This window comes from Sander vitreus, chromosome 2 (assembly GCF_031162955.1).
Source record: "Sander vitreus isolate 19-12246 chromosome 2, sanVit1, whole genome shotgun sequence".
NCBI lineage: Eukaryota > Metazoa > Chordata > Actinopteri > Perciformes > Percidae > Sander > Sander vitreus.
Genome location: NC_135856.1, coordinates 8627713 through 8641977, shown reverse-complemented (window position 1 = coordinate 8641977; position 14265 = coordinate 8627713).

Sequence of the window (14265 nt, the reverse complement as noted above, 5' to 3'; positions counted from 1 at the left end):
GTATGTACACACACATTTTCTGCCACACCATATGCCTTGGGGCCTTGATAGGCTAAGAATGCCCCTTACTAAGATACTGTATCTAATTAATTAATCTGCTCTAAATAAAACACTTCCTGAAAAAAAAAAAAGCTGATGTCTGATGGAACAGGAGAGCGAGAGGGAGAGGCGGGGGAAAGAAAGAGGCTCACAACGAGCTATGGAGTGGCGAGAAGGAGGATGAAGGAGGATGAAGAAGTGGGTGCAAGAGAGTGGTGAGGAAAGATGTTTGGGGGAGGGGAGAAAGATGGTGAGATGGAGCAAAAAGTAAGGTATAAGGCATTAAAGGGGAACTATGCAGTTTTTTTTTTAGCTTAATTTACTTTAACTGAACAGCTTCGGAGTAATTGGAATGGTTATATGACTTTTTTCAGGTTGAATGGTGGCCGTCTCGCTTCCCCCTAGCGCCTGTGAGTGGAAAAACCACCCTTGCAACTTTGGGCCAGCGGGCCGCTTTATTTTTTTACCGAATTGCTTTAGGCACTCCACACATACCCCATCCAGGAACCGGCTAGCTATAAGAACAAGGTAGCAATGGAGTTTTTCACACTATTGTCAAGGCTGAGTTGGCAAAAAAGAATCAGAAAGCTAGGAAAGCATTGTCGGAGGAACAGAGAAAGAGGAAACGGCAGACTGACCGAGCGAGGAGTCAGACATGAGTAAACATCGGACCTGCATTTTCAGAATGGGGAGAACTGAGACAACCAGAAGCCTGTGAATCCGATGATGACCTGGTGTTCTTGCTGTTGCACTTGTACGTATCTTTGGGATAAACTCTGTTTAATCTTTGTATTTCTTGTTATTGTGACCTCAGGATGTTTGCTATTGTCTGTAAAGGTTTTTATTATGATCGCTGTCTGTTACGGGCTTACTCACTAGCTTACTACTTGTCTACCTCAGTGGAAATGGCTCCGTGTGTTCGCCGGCTTCTTTGAAAACAAATGCACATGACCAGAGGGAGAAGATGGGAGGGGGGGAGAGTCGCCAACGAGCTTTTACGACAGTGTTGCCTAAAGCTCTATAGAGAAACCTGCGAGCAAAAAGCGAGAAAACAGCTAAGAAATTGCCAAAACTGCATAGCGCCCCTTTAAGGAGAGAAAGAGGCAGTAATTATGTGAGAAAAATAGGAGGCTGGGAAGAAAGAGGGATGTAGAGTGGCTCTCTGTCTGGGGATTTTGCTAGAATAGTGGCTCCCTCTTCTCTTTGAGAGCCTTTTTCTCAGCTGTAAGAGTAACAAACAGGATGTGACATTATGGAGGGGGTGAAAGAGTGGGAAGGAGCAAAAGGTCCGGCCTTCCTCTCAGCCATCTTTTGGCTGCTGTTCCCTTCTTATTGATTACAGATGAATTATGAGGCAGAGAGGTGCTGATGTGTCACCTCTAATCTACAAAGGAGCGCAATGCTTTTAGAATAGGACAAAGCTTCTCTGAACTTTTTTTGTGTCCTTGTAAAGAGCAAAAGTCTTGACGTCACATCCTGGCTAGCTGCTCCACCAGCTTCTGTAACTCATTCTTATATCTCAATAAGGATCTCTTTGATCTTTCTTTCCAAAGAAAGATAAGGATGATGTACTGTACTTCATTACAACTTGCTCCATTATCCATGATGTTGACCAACGCTCTCTTCTATCATCTTTCCAGCTTTTTAGCTGTAATCCCTGCTGTCTGAACAAGGCAAAGATTCTAAAGCCACGCTGGCGGCTCTGTGCTGATGTAATGCATGTATAATGTTCACCATGTTCACTGTCTCATTTAGCGTGTTGGCATGCTGACAATTGCTACTTCGCACTAAACACAGAGTACAGCTGAGGCTGAGGAATTTCATTAGTATTGCAGGTATTTAGTCTCACTTTGCCAGACCTTCCTCTACAGCGCTGCGGCGGGGGTCTGGCTCGTCCACACAGTATTCCAGGATGGGAGAAAAACGTGCTCTGGTTTATTGGCATTTCTTTAAACCAATCACAATCGTCAGGGGAGGCACTAAGCACCGGCAGCAGGCGGGGCCTGTTTCAGGAAGGAGGTTTAACAAACTCTGAGTCTAACCCTGATCTCTGAGTTGATTTACCCTGAGATGGGAAACTCTGAGTTTTTGGTTCCAGAACAGCTGATTTGAGTTGGTTCAATCAACTCAGAGTAGGTTCACTCAGAGTTAAGCGCGTGCACCACCACTATAAAAAAGCAGCATGAATGGAGCCATGATACTACGATTCACCATGGTAACAACCACAAACAAACTGATTGGCGGAAATACTCATGCGCACATACAGCGAGTTTGAACATGTATTTCATTAAAAAAGCAACACAGCGGCTGTTGCAAAAGAGAGAGAATTTGGGTGGGAGAACATTGCTGCTAGAGTAAATGCGTAAGTTCCAATATAGTGTATTAATATCATATTTAATCGTAAGTATAATATTACTGGTGATATGGTATTGAACCTGTAATCTATTTCATTTAGGTGCTATCCTGCGGGCAAAAAAGTACTAGGCCTACTAATCCCATTCTGAGGCTGCAGCACCATCATTAACAGAATTATAATTCATAATCTTTTATTTCAAAGGATTTACATCATTCACCTGCAATACTGTGTTTTGCAATTCGTTTAAAGTACTCATATTATGCTTTTTGGCTTTTTCCCTTTCCTTTATTGTGTTGTATATCTTTTTTGTGCACGTTATAGGTTTACAAAGTGAAAAAGCCCAAAGTCCACCCCAAAGGCACTTACCATCTCCAACAGAAAACTCTGTTCACAAAATGCTCCAAACAGCTTTGTTGTAGTCCAGCCTTTATTTCTGTGATGAACGTGCGTCATTTTGTAACACGTTATAATGCTCGTCTAGCTCCTAGTGTGGTCGTAGTCCTTACCTAGCTACTGCGCATGTGCGACTTCCAACAAAGATTGAATAGAAGTGTGATGCCTCACTCTGTAGCTAAAACAGAGAGCTGAACACACAGGATGAAAAGAGGAGCTGCAGCAATGTGCAGTACAACAAAAATTAGGGCTGTAACGATATGCAATATGAAACCGAAATCGCAACACTCAGATCCACGACCCTGTGTCGCGGTGTGAGAAGGCAGAATCGCGACACACCCCTTCCAAATCCCAGAGTTATCCTTCCTGTCCAGATCCAATGCTACATCTTTAAATTACTATTAGTATTAGTCGTTTTGGTGCCTTATTCTCCTTTTGTTGGGTAAATTTAGCTAACTGTAAAGACGGCTAAACTGAAGCCTTGCAACGCCGGGAAAGTGAGGCAGACAGACAGGGGTGTGCTAGCTGGCTAAATTACCATTAGATTAGTTGTCTATCTATACAGTTAACATTACTGATGAATTTGTGGGTTAGCCCAGAGTTGTTAACCGTGTTCAAAACAATCATACTAAAAATAACTGAGTGTGTTGAACGATGTTGTAATCTTTTGTTACCCACCAAGAATGTTGTAATCTTTTGTTACCCACCAAGAATTAGCTAACGTAGACCAAGCATTAGCATTAGCTACTTGTCAACCAGCACCTTTATAGTAGGCTAACCTTAAAGCAACACCAAAGCACTTTTCTTCTTTGGTCCCCCTACAGGTTGGAAGCGGAATTATCCATTACTGTTACCATTACCATTATTCTAGTCTTTTTTGAACTACAGATCCGCTACCCGATTTGGCAAACTTGCATAGTGCGGTTATAGCCGATAGAGGGCTGCAAAGCGAATGCAGAAGTTCCGTTCACCCTGTTACGAGTTGATGAACCTCTGAAACGATTTTGGAAACATTATTTTAATGTACAAAAGAATCTTTGGTGTTGGATCGATCAATATTGAAATCAATCAATCAATATCAATAAATAAGGTCTCTGTTGTATTACTGGATTGCAAAGTGCCATGTAATCAATGACAAAACGATGCCATGTGGCAGAAAAAAACGTTTACTGAGTATAACTCTCCTCGCATCACCAATGTTGTAAAGAAAACTGCTGTTTGCAAAAAAACGTAATGCGACGCAAATAATCTGCTGGGATGTAGAGTATGTCCACGATGGGTGACATTAGTGATATGAGGACGGATAAGGTTATATAGGATACATAACTGATAGACTGGGAAGAAAAACGATACTGCTCAAATAGGTAGGCTAGTATCTGGAAATGAAAAAGCGTCTATAGTCGGGGCCTCAATATCATCTCCCAACATATGTTTAACTCCCTGCAAATTAATACAGCTTCTTCATCAACGAGATCGTCGACAAAAGGAAATGCCATGTTTTGAGAAAAAAATGTTTTATAGTCTGCCTAACATGGTTAATAAACCAACACTGTTTTTTTCATTCATCAGATAACAAACTGCGCTAAAATGCGCCTGATACAGACTGAATGAATGAATGAATGAATGAGCGCTGTGTCAGAGGGAGGAGACTGAGAGAAACTCAAGGTTTATTGAAGAAAACCTGCTCCCGACCAGGTTAGACTGACCTTAGGTTCACAGGCTCAGTTACCATAGTAACTGACTCTGAGGTTAAGTTACCTCTCTTTCTGAAAATGGGCTGGAGTAACCCCTCTCTCTCAGGTTTGATTAACCTCCCTTTCTGAAACAGAAAACCCAGAGTTTCCCTCATCTCAGGGTTAACAAACTCAGAGTTTAAACTAAACCTGCTTTCTGAAATGGACCCCCAGTGTCTCTGCAAAATAGCCTCGGGAAGGAACTTGTTCGGGTGGAAGGTGTTCATGTTCAAAAGTTGTTTTTGTCGTGCAACAGAAAACTCAGATTGGACAGATAGTCTAGCTAGCTGTCTGTGTTTACCCTGCAGAGATCTGAGGAGAAGTTAACCATAGCCCCTATAAATCCACCAGAGTTTAAAATTCCAACACAAAGAAAGCGGAAGGCACCGGACATCTGGCCGAAAAGAGTGACATCCGGCAAAATTTCCGGCAGCAGCAGAGTAATCCCGGAAGTGGAACGTCGTGGATATAGTCTTAAACTAAAGTACTGGACAAATTCAAATTTGGCCTGATGATGGCGCTAGATGAAAAGTTTTAAAGGATTACCAAAGTTATTACAATTCTTCCTGAGGGGAACATGAATGTGCGTAAAGAAATTCCATTGCAATCCATCCAACAGCAGTTGGGATATTTCAGGTGGCCCAACATACCTGACGCCATGCCACTATAGTCCAGTAGTCAATACGAGCATTGACTGGATTGAGACCAAAAAATAAACTGTTCCATCTTATGTTAGACAATATTCTAGACACATGAGCATTCTTCTTAGTGCATCATACTGTATCTTTGCATCTCTGCTGCTGTTATACACATCACAAATATAACATTTCTATCGTTTGCGGCCCTGTCATTAATGTGCATGTTAGTAAAAATAAATGGTTATTGTTTGGCAATTCCTTTGGTGGTAATGAAGATGTATTCCGAAGCCTTTTGATAATAAATTCACCTCAAAAATCATGACACATGGCTCTCCTCTACACGATAATACATTAGACACTTCTAATGAAACTATTGGTATTGATGATTCTGGCCTCTGTATTACTTTGCATCATCGTTTGTGACTTGCCCCACCGCTACTGTTGGGCCCTTCTGTATCATTCTGATAGCTTGTCACTCAGCTGGCTTTAGTCTGTCAACCTGGTGAACCTCAACAGTCTTTGGCTCAAGGGAAATCATGTTTTTAAAGACTAAAGACAGAAATATGAAATGTCACTGTCAATTTTATTTTTGTAGTACCTTTCATTACAAGTAAACCCCAAGTGCTTTACATAAAACAGCATACTGTACACATCAGATCAGCCTGCACTTGCAGGAAATTGTTACACACCTCGCTCACTCCCCTCCCTTTGCTTCCTCTTTTTCTTTCTTTTTGCACCAATCTCTTCTCCCAGTTTTGTTGTGTTTTTGCTTCTTCTGAACAACAGAACCAGTGCAAGCAGTGGGCAAATGGTATACAATGCAGTGTAAATGTGTTGAATGATGTAGAAAAACTTCAACTTCAACTTAATTTCTGTCCCCGAAGGGCGATTAGGTGTGCAGCAAGTATAAACACATACAAGACACATAAATACATCTGGAAAATATCAACTGGAACACAACTGTAACAGTACGAGGACAAATAAATACCAGTACAAGGTGCATGGATAGCAGCGTCAAAGTAACCTACATAGGGTAGGAAAAGTGCATATCAGCCTACAAAGTTGACACAATATAATCAACGACCATCGTCAACAACATCAGCATCCATTACATTACATCACCAACCCCTTTTATCAACGTTTCTGACATCCTTAACACATAGTAAACAGACTAGAATATATAACGAACCAAGGAATTAAGATTTCTGATTTGATTTATTTGATGGTATCAAGAATGGCTTACACATGAAAAGACATCAAATACAATCGAGGATAAAAACACAATTAAGTCCAGGACTTATTTCCATTGTGGTCCTCAAAACATAACAAGACAAGACAACACACTTACAGAGTGTGTGATAATCAATGACATAACATAAAAACATTTTCCTTAAATAAATAAAAATAAAAACGGTAACTGGCCCCCTGCTCTATTCGGCTACCTTCTCTAGTAACCAGGCCTTGAGTCTCTTTTTGAAAGAGTTCATGCTGGAAATGACTTTATATTGCCGGTCTAACTTGTTCCACTGAACTGCCCCTATACAGGCAAATGTTCCTTTCCCTAACACTGTCTTAAATGTATAAGGACACAGGTCTGATATACTGCCACGAGTGTAAATACTGTGTGTGTCCTTTACCTTAGTAATAAGACACGACAAAAAAATTGGGACACTACCAGACAATATTTTATGGATTATGGTCAGCCTTGACATAATAACACAAGACTCAACAGGGAGCCAGTTGAGCTCAACAAATTGTGACCTACCTATATGAGACCTATGGCCCAAGTTCAAAATGACTCATAGAAAGAAGAAGAAAAAACGAGGAAGAAATGAGGTAGCCATGAGTTCAAAGAAGACTCCCCTGAGCCCTATTCAAGAAGGAAATGTCTGCAGGTATAAAGGAGTACTTGTACCTGCTACTCCTTACAGATGGACATTTTAGACGGGAGCCAGCAAGGACTGAAATTCAGGAAATAAGGGGTGGGAACTGTTGGAGCGAATAGCATTAGCTTTCCTGACTATCTGTCCATGCAACAGGTCATGCACAACAGTGCACAACAGTGCACATTATCAGACCTCTGTTTAGTGCAATTTTGGACTTGATGTTAAGATTTCTGAACCAACAGAGAAGGGAGAAGGTCAGGACAGATTCAATATAAGATCTATAGAACAGAATCATGAGGGACTTGTCCACCTGATACTTGGACAGTTTCCTCAGGCAGCACAGGCACTGCTGGCCTTTTTCAACACCCTTAGTTTTCTGCACATTTAGGTGTAGGAATGCATTGTCACACCAATCTACAAATTCATTCAGCTGTTTTCACTGTCATGTAGGAGGGTGACTATCACAGAGTCATCAGCGAACTTTAAAATAAAATGTTTTTCGACCTGTGCATCCATTAACCCTCACTCTCTGAGTTATGGATGTTAAAAAGTCAAGAATCCAGCCTAAAATCTAAGCTAAAATTATTGATAAGTTTATAGCAGCTTGGCATGGTTTGTCTTTCCTTCAAGATGTTTTAAAACAAGGTTTAATAAGGTCGCAGTGGCATCTTCTACTCCCCGGCCAGCTCTATATGCGAACTGAAGAGGATCAAGTAGATGTGCACTCTTGGTAATGATATCGCTGTTTATCAGTTTTTCGAAGGACTTTGTTACAAAAGAAATCAGGGCCACAGGTCTGAAATCATTAAGAACTTTGGGATAGTTGTTTTTGGCCACAGGGATAACTATTGACTGCTTCCAACTCTTTGGCACCCTCTGTAGGTTAAGTAACAGCTGGAAGATATTGTGAAAAATGGTGGTTAATTGTTCTGCACAGAAGGAAAGCAGTCAACTACTTATACAATCAGGACCTGGGCTTTTCCAAGCTTTAGAGTGGTTAAAAGATTTGGCCACAGAGAAAACATCAAAGGGAATAGGTCCCGAACTGGATAGTTTGTTTTGCAAATTTACAATTTCACTAATGTAGCTCAGCGCAAATTCTGTCAGGGAGACTTCTATTACGTTGTCTCTCTTCTCTTTAACTGATCAGCTGGTCAGTGGGTGTTACGGTTCTGTATACCAATTAGAATCGGGCACTTATGTTCTAACCAATCACAGCATACTACCATGTTTTAAATCTGTTCTCTCTCCTGCTTCTGTCAGTTGTATTTTCAGACGAGAGTGTGACCCGCCTCCTCCCCTTCTACCTCCAGGCATTTTGACGGTGTTCTCGGTCTTCTCCCGGCTGACGGCTTGTTTTTACGTCTTCGGATTTTCTCACCACCACCAGTGTCTAGATTCCACTGGGGGATGTGTTTGGTTTTCCTAAACATTAGATTTGTATAGATACCCCTTTATAATGGAGTCTAATCTCCAAATAATTATGTTAAACTTACTGGTTATATCTTATTAATAAATGTTTGCATATCTGCAACGGAGTCTCTCCTGATTGAATTAAAATCAAGGCAATCAAACCTGAGGTAAAACGTATTAAACTCCTGTGCCAATTGGTTGTCAGAATTAAAACCATCAAAAGTCATCTTATTTTTGCCTTTGCTTTAGGAACCTACAACAGTTTTGAAACCATTCCAAGCAGACCCCAGCCTATTGTTAGCAAGTTCTCTTTCCAGCTTCTCCTTATAGTTCTGTTTAGCACAACCTATTTCACTCCTGATTTCTTTTTTAAGCATGTTCACCTCTGTAAGGTTGCCCTCTCGAAATGCCCTTCTTTTCAAATTTAACAGGGTTTTCAGAGATTTTGACACCCATGGCTTGCTGTTAGTATGACGTATTGGTAGAAATTCTAGTGAGTTTTTTTCAATGAACAGTGAATGAAGTCACCTAGCAGAAGCATGGGCGCATCTGGAGATATGGATTGCAGCCGCTGGGTTACTTTGAGTACAGACTCCGAGGATTCCTCCTCATTAGCTCTCGGGTGAATGTATTTCGGCATTTGAATCTCTATCGGAAAGCCAAGTTTCAGTAAACGCCAACAAACATACGTTTCTGAATTTGTGTTGAAACCGAACATGGGATTGAAGTTCATCAAGTTAGTTTCGAATAGATTGTGCATTAGCGAGGATGATGGATGGTAGAGGAATACAAGAGAGCGCCGTAGTCTCTGAGGTACGCCACCGCGTCTGCCCTGCTTCCTTGTTTTATGTGGCGGAGCATTGTTAGAGTTTTTCTGATCATTCTTATGATCAGTGAATGAGTCAAGGCACGGGAAGGTTAGATCAGGGGAAGAAACTGATGGCGGGTCACTCCATCGCAGAAGAAACTCTCTGCTATTTTGAATCTGAGCTGGGTGCGAGAGCTGGAGACCATAAGAAAGGCAGAACGCCAACCACAGTATAAAGCACACTGTTAGCTCCATGGTTTTGCAAACATAGAAGACTATGTTAGATCTTATCCAATTCCACCTTGTTCCACGACTGTATTCAAATCGAGATTAGTAGAACAAATATTGACTATAACTTTCCTTCTCTCTAGAACAGAACTGGGAAGGTCTGACTTCATCTAAGCTTTATAGAAACGTCACAAATGTACACTGGTGCTTGTAGGTGTGTACGCAAATGCAAAGGCTTTTCCACCCAGTCAGCAGAATCTATAATTGATGGTGAGACTTCCTTCCACATAGCATGAGACAAACTACCAGAGAGGCCACCAGAGAAAGGGTAGGAACTGCTGCCAGCTACGCAACGAAAACAAACAAACACACATATGCACAGGAAATGTCCAATTTGCTGACCAAGGGTTAAGCTCGGGTAAACAAACTGTTGAGAACTGAGAACATGGGGGTGTAGCGAGGATGCAAAGCAGGCGGGGAGACCAAACAGTATAGTTAACATGCAGAGTCGGCTGATTTCCGCCTGACCTCTTTTAGTACCGAGGTAAAGTGATGTCAGCTGATGGGCCAGAAGATGGAACGAGAATGCAGTGCAGCGGAGAGCAGAAATGGATATAGTAGCATTACTTGCACTTGACCTCTTTTTGTAGTAAATACCCTTGTAGTAACTAACGTGATATACGCAGGAGGAACTGTTAAGAGTCTGTCGGCCTCTTTTCCATTTTGCATCATTCATCGCTTTCCCCCACCATGCTCTCTGTGCATACAATATTCCAGCACTCAGCATCGTGACCGGCTCGCTTTCCAGTCTTGTCACAATCAAAGATTTATAGTGTACAAACCGTCATATGGTTGAAGACTGAGGTGGACTCTAACCTTGCTTTACTGAAAGGGTGACGTAAAGCACTGTGGCCACAGTGGTTTCAAGATATAATATGATTTCTGAAAAAGAAATGTATGGAAAAAAAACAGGAGAGTGTTAAGATCTGGGCTTGGTGACTGACACATACAAACAAACAGCAGTGCCTCACTTTTCCCACACACTACTGAGGGCACTGAGCCTCCCTACAGGAGTTTGTTTTTCTATCTAACACTCCTGTTTTATTCAGCACATACACACAAATTTAAAAGCAGCTAAAGACATCCAAAAACAAATACCGGTGTCCTTTGATTTAATGAATCTAGATGTCTTAAAACCTTCATGACTGAACATCTTCATACAATTATTGATTTTAATCTCAGCAGCTCGTCCGAAAGAAATGAAGAGCAGCAAATGAGGCAAGTTAACTCCTAAAATACTTGAAATCTAAAAAACAGACTTAATAATTACTACTAAACTTACTAAACTATAACTACTAACTTACTACTAAATAAAAACGTTTAAGCTTCCACAACAGAAAACATCTTTTATTGTATTTCCGATGCTTGGTTCTTCTCTCAGACAAGGGGTGATTCTAGGATCAGACCTTTAGGGGGGCTCAGCCTCTAATGAGAATGTGACACGGATAAAGTGTTAACCCCCCCCTGCTAAATCAGTAATTTCATTAGCCGATAATCTCTGAGCTAGCTACTGAACAACAACGTCAGCTAACCTTTTTTGACACTACAAACACTATGATGGAACTAAACCTGAGACTTTATAAGTCACAGTAATAACCAAATTGACCCAATGTTCTAACAATAGCAGTTTTAGTGGTGGGAGTCTAGCACAACCACCTCCGATTGGCCAAAACTACTGTTTCTGTTTACTCTTTCTTTGACAGGGTTACAGGTGCATAGCATCTGTGACAGCGACACAGGATATTAAGCCTGTTTTAAGCCCTTTGAACCTGTAATTGTTCTCTGTAACTAGTTTGCAAACTCTAACTTGAAGCACTAAAATTGATTTAAAAAAATAATTAAAAAACACAAAATATATTTTTATTATTAATTATATATTTTAATATTAAAAAACGAGATACAACATACTAGTAGACTTAAGCTGTTCCCCTGTGTTTTTCCTTTTAGTGTAGCTTTGTATTTAACGTACAGTAGAGACATGAGATAGGTATCAGTATTCTCATTCTCTAATTCTCATTAGTCGGATTATTGAATTCCCTTTATTTGGAGGTAAATCCTTATGTGAGCACACCACAAATGTCACTAATTATTCCTCATTGGACAACAAAACCATGTGCATGCTTGTTACGGCCTCCATTTAAAGAAACAAAGAGGCACCACCAGAAACAACAGAGGCACATGTAACAATGCTCAACTACAGTACAGTAAGTTGAACCAGGATGTCAGCTGTAAATTGTGTTTTTAATTAACTATTTTGATCATAATTTTACTTTTTGCCTTGGATTTCTCATTCAAATAAATTTGGCTAATCTGGATCTTTGTTTAAAATCTGTACAATCAGACAGGTTTCTTGCCGCTGTGCCACCAGACAACAATAACTTGTGTAAAATGTTATTAGTGGAATGAAACTAAATAAAACCCAAGTTGTGTCAAATCAGAATTATTCTTAAACATTGTAATAGATTTTTGTCCCTACATAAAGCACACACATGCACACACACACACACACACACACACACACACACACGCACGCACGCACACACACACACACACACACACGCACGCACACACACACACACAGGCACACACACACACACACACACACACACACACACACACACACACACACACACACCCCATCCTATGTGACTGATGAACAGCACTTAGGAAATGGGTTATACTCCTGGGCAGGTTGTGAGCGAGGCAGAAATATGAGCACATTAATAACAGGCACACATTAACAGTATATATGCACATACATGGACAATGAAACAGAAGCACACAGCACAGTTCACTTAGTGTGTCTTAGTGTGTAGTTGGGCACACTATTGGAAACCAGTGTGGAAAACTGACGATGACTTATTGGGACTTTAGTTTATTCACCGTATCCCCCAGAGTTAGATAAGTCCATACATACACTTCTCATCTCCGCGCGTGTTGTAACTCTGTCGGTTCTACCGGTAGCTTAGCCTAGCACGGATCCTGAAAGTAATCAGTTCCAACTAGCCTACTGCTATGAATAAGTGACGAAATAACGCCAACATGTATCTATTTACATAATGATTTGTAGTCACAGCGTGTACAAATAACAAGGTCACATGAGACACAGCCATCTTCTAACCGTATACATACTGGGAACTATATTCTCAGAAGGCGAAGCACTGCTACTTCTGCTACTTGGGCGGAGTGATATGCTTTGCAGCACCTGGCTGTGTCTCATGTGACCTTGTTATTTGTACACACTGTGACTATACAAATCACAACATGTAAATAGGAACATGTTGGCGTTATGTTGTCACTTATTCGGAGCAGTAGGCTAGTTGGTACCGATTACCTTCAGGGTCCGTGCTAGGCTAAGCTACCGGTTACAGCGAGTTACAACACGCACGGAGATGAGAAGGGTATGTATGGACTTAGCTAACTCTGGGGGTTACGGTAAATAAGCTAAAGTCCCAATAAGTCGGCGTGTTCCTTTAAGACATGCGTCGGCCCTTATATGTTATCAAATCCACAGGAAACGCCCCTCGAGAGGCGAACGCTTAGAAGCTGTTCCCACAAATACTGTATGTCAAAAAACGGCCTCATCCTCCCTTTTTAAAATAGAAAATTATGCACAGTAGCTGTTTATAATGTATATGTCCTTACCCAAAAAGTACAGAGAATTCAAATTTCAGTTCAACTTTGATGTTTTCCTTGCTTCTAACTGCAAAGTTCTTGATTTTACTTTGAAACTGTCCTTTCGCTCTGCAAACGCTGTCATGCACAGCTTCTCTTAATGCTGTATGTTGATTTATAATGCTATTTTAGGATTGCTCCCCAAATAATTTAGGTATTTATGTAACACAGAAATATGGACGTTAGTGTACAGTGTTTTCCTTTGTTGCCTCAAGCCCCGACAGTGATGTGCGAGACAGTCTTTATGATATCATCATCATCATCGTGTAAATTTGTCTGCTTAAAAGCTGGAAAATTCAGAAACTAATTTCTCTGCTGGAGTTCAAAGCCTTCGTTGGAGCTGTGTGAGATGAATCCATGTGAGTTGTCATTGCTGTGAATAAATTGTTTTTTTTGGATGCTAGGCCTGTGTCTCTCAGCCTGTCTGTCCCCAGAAACTTCTCCTCTCTGTATTATTTATTTAAAACTTCATCTACGGTATTCTTCCGTCCTCGTTGGTGTGGTCTCCCTTGCAGATTTTTGGATCTCAGAAGGTATAACCTGTTTAAATATAGATCAAACAAAAAAAAGAGAGTTCCCTTTGCCTGTCTTTTTACTATGAAGCTTATTGATTCCCCAGGACGCGAAGATGTCAAACTGTTGACAAGCTTGTGAAGAATAAATCTTTTCTTAGTGTCTTGGGACTTCACATCAAACCACATTACACAGACTGTTCTGGGCAGTACAAAACAGCCCCTGGTGTATATGCACTCACACACGCAAATACAGACACACTTTACAGGGCATAAATGACACATGAGATTTGTGCAATCAATGAAAGTGAGTCATGTGGATTAGATTAGATTACAGAGCTAGAAGAAGTGAAGAGGAAAGAAAGAGGAGAGAGGAGGTAATCTACAGGAGTCAAAGTCCGATATAAAAGAAGCTTGCTCCGAGGGAAGTACAACTACACTTCTCACGACGAGACAGAGCGAGTGTGCGTCTGTCTGCTGTTCACATGATTCAAAGACATCCATGAGAATGTAATTTGTTTTGA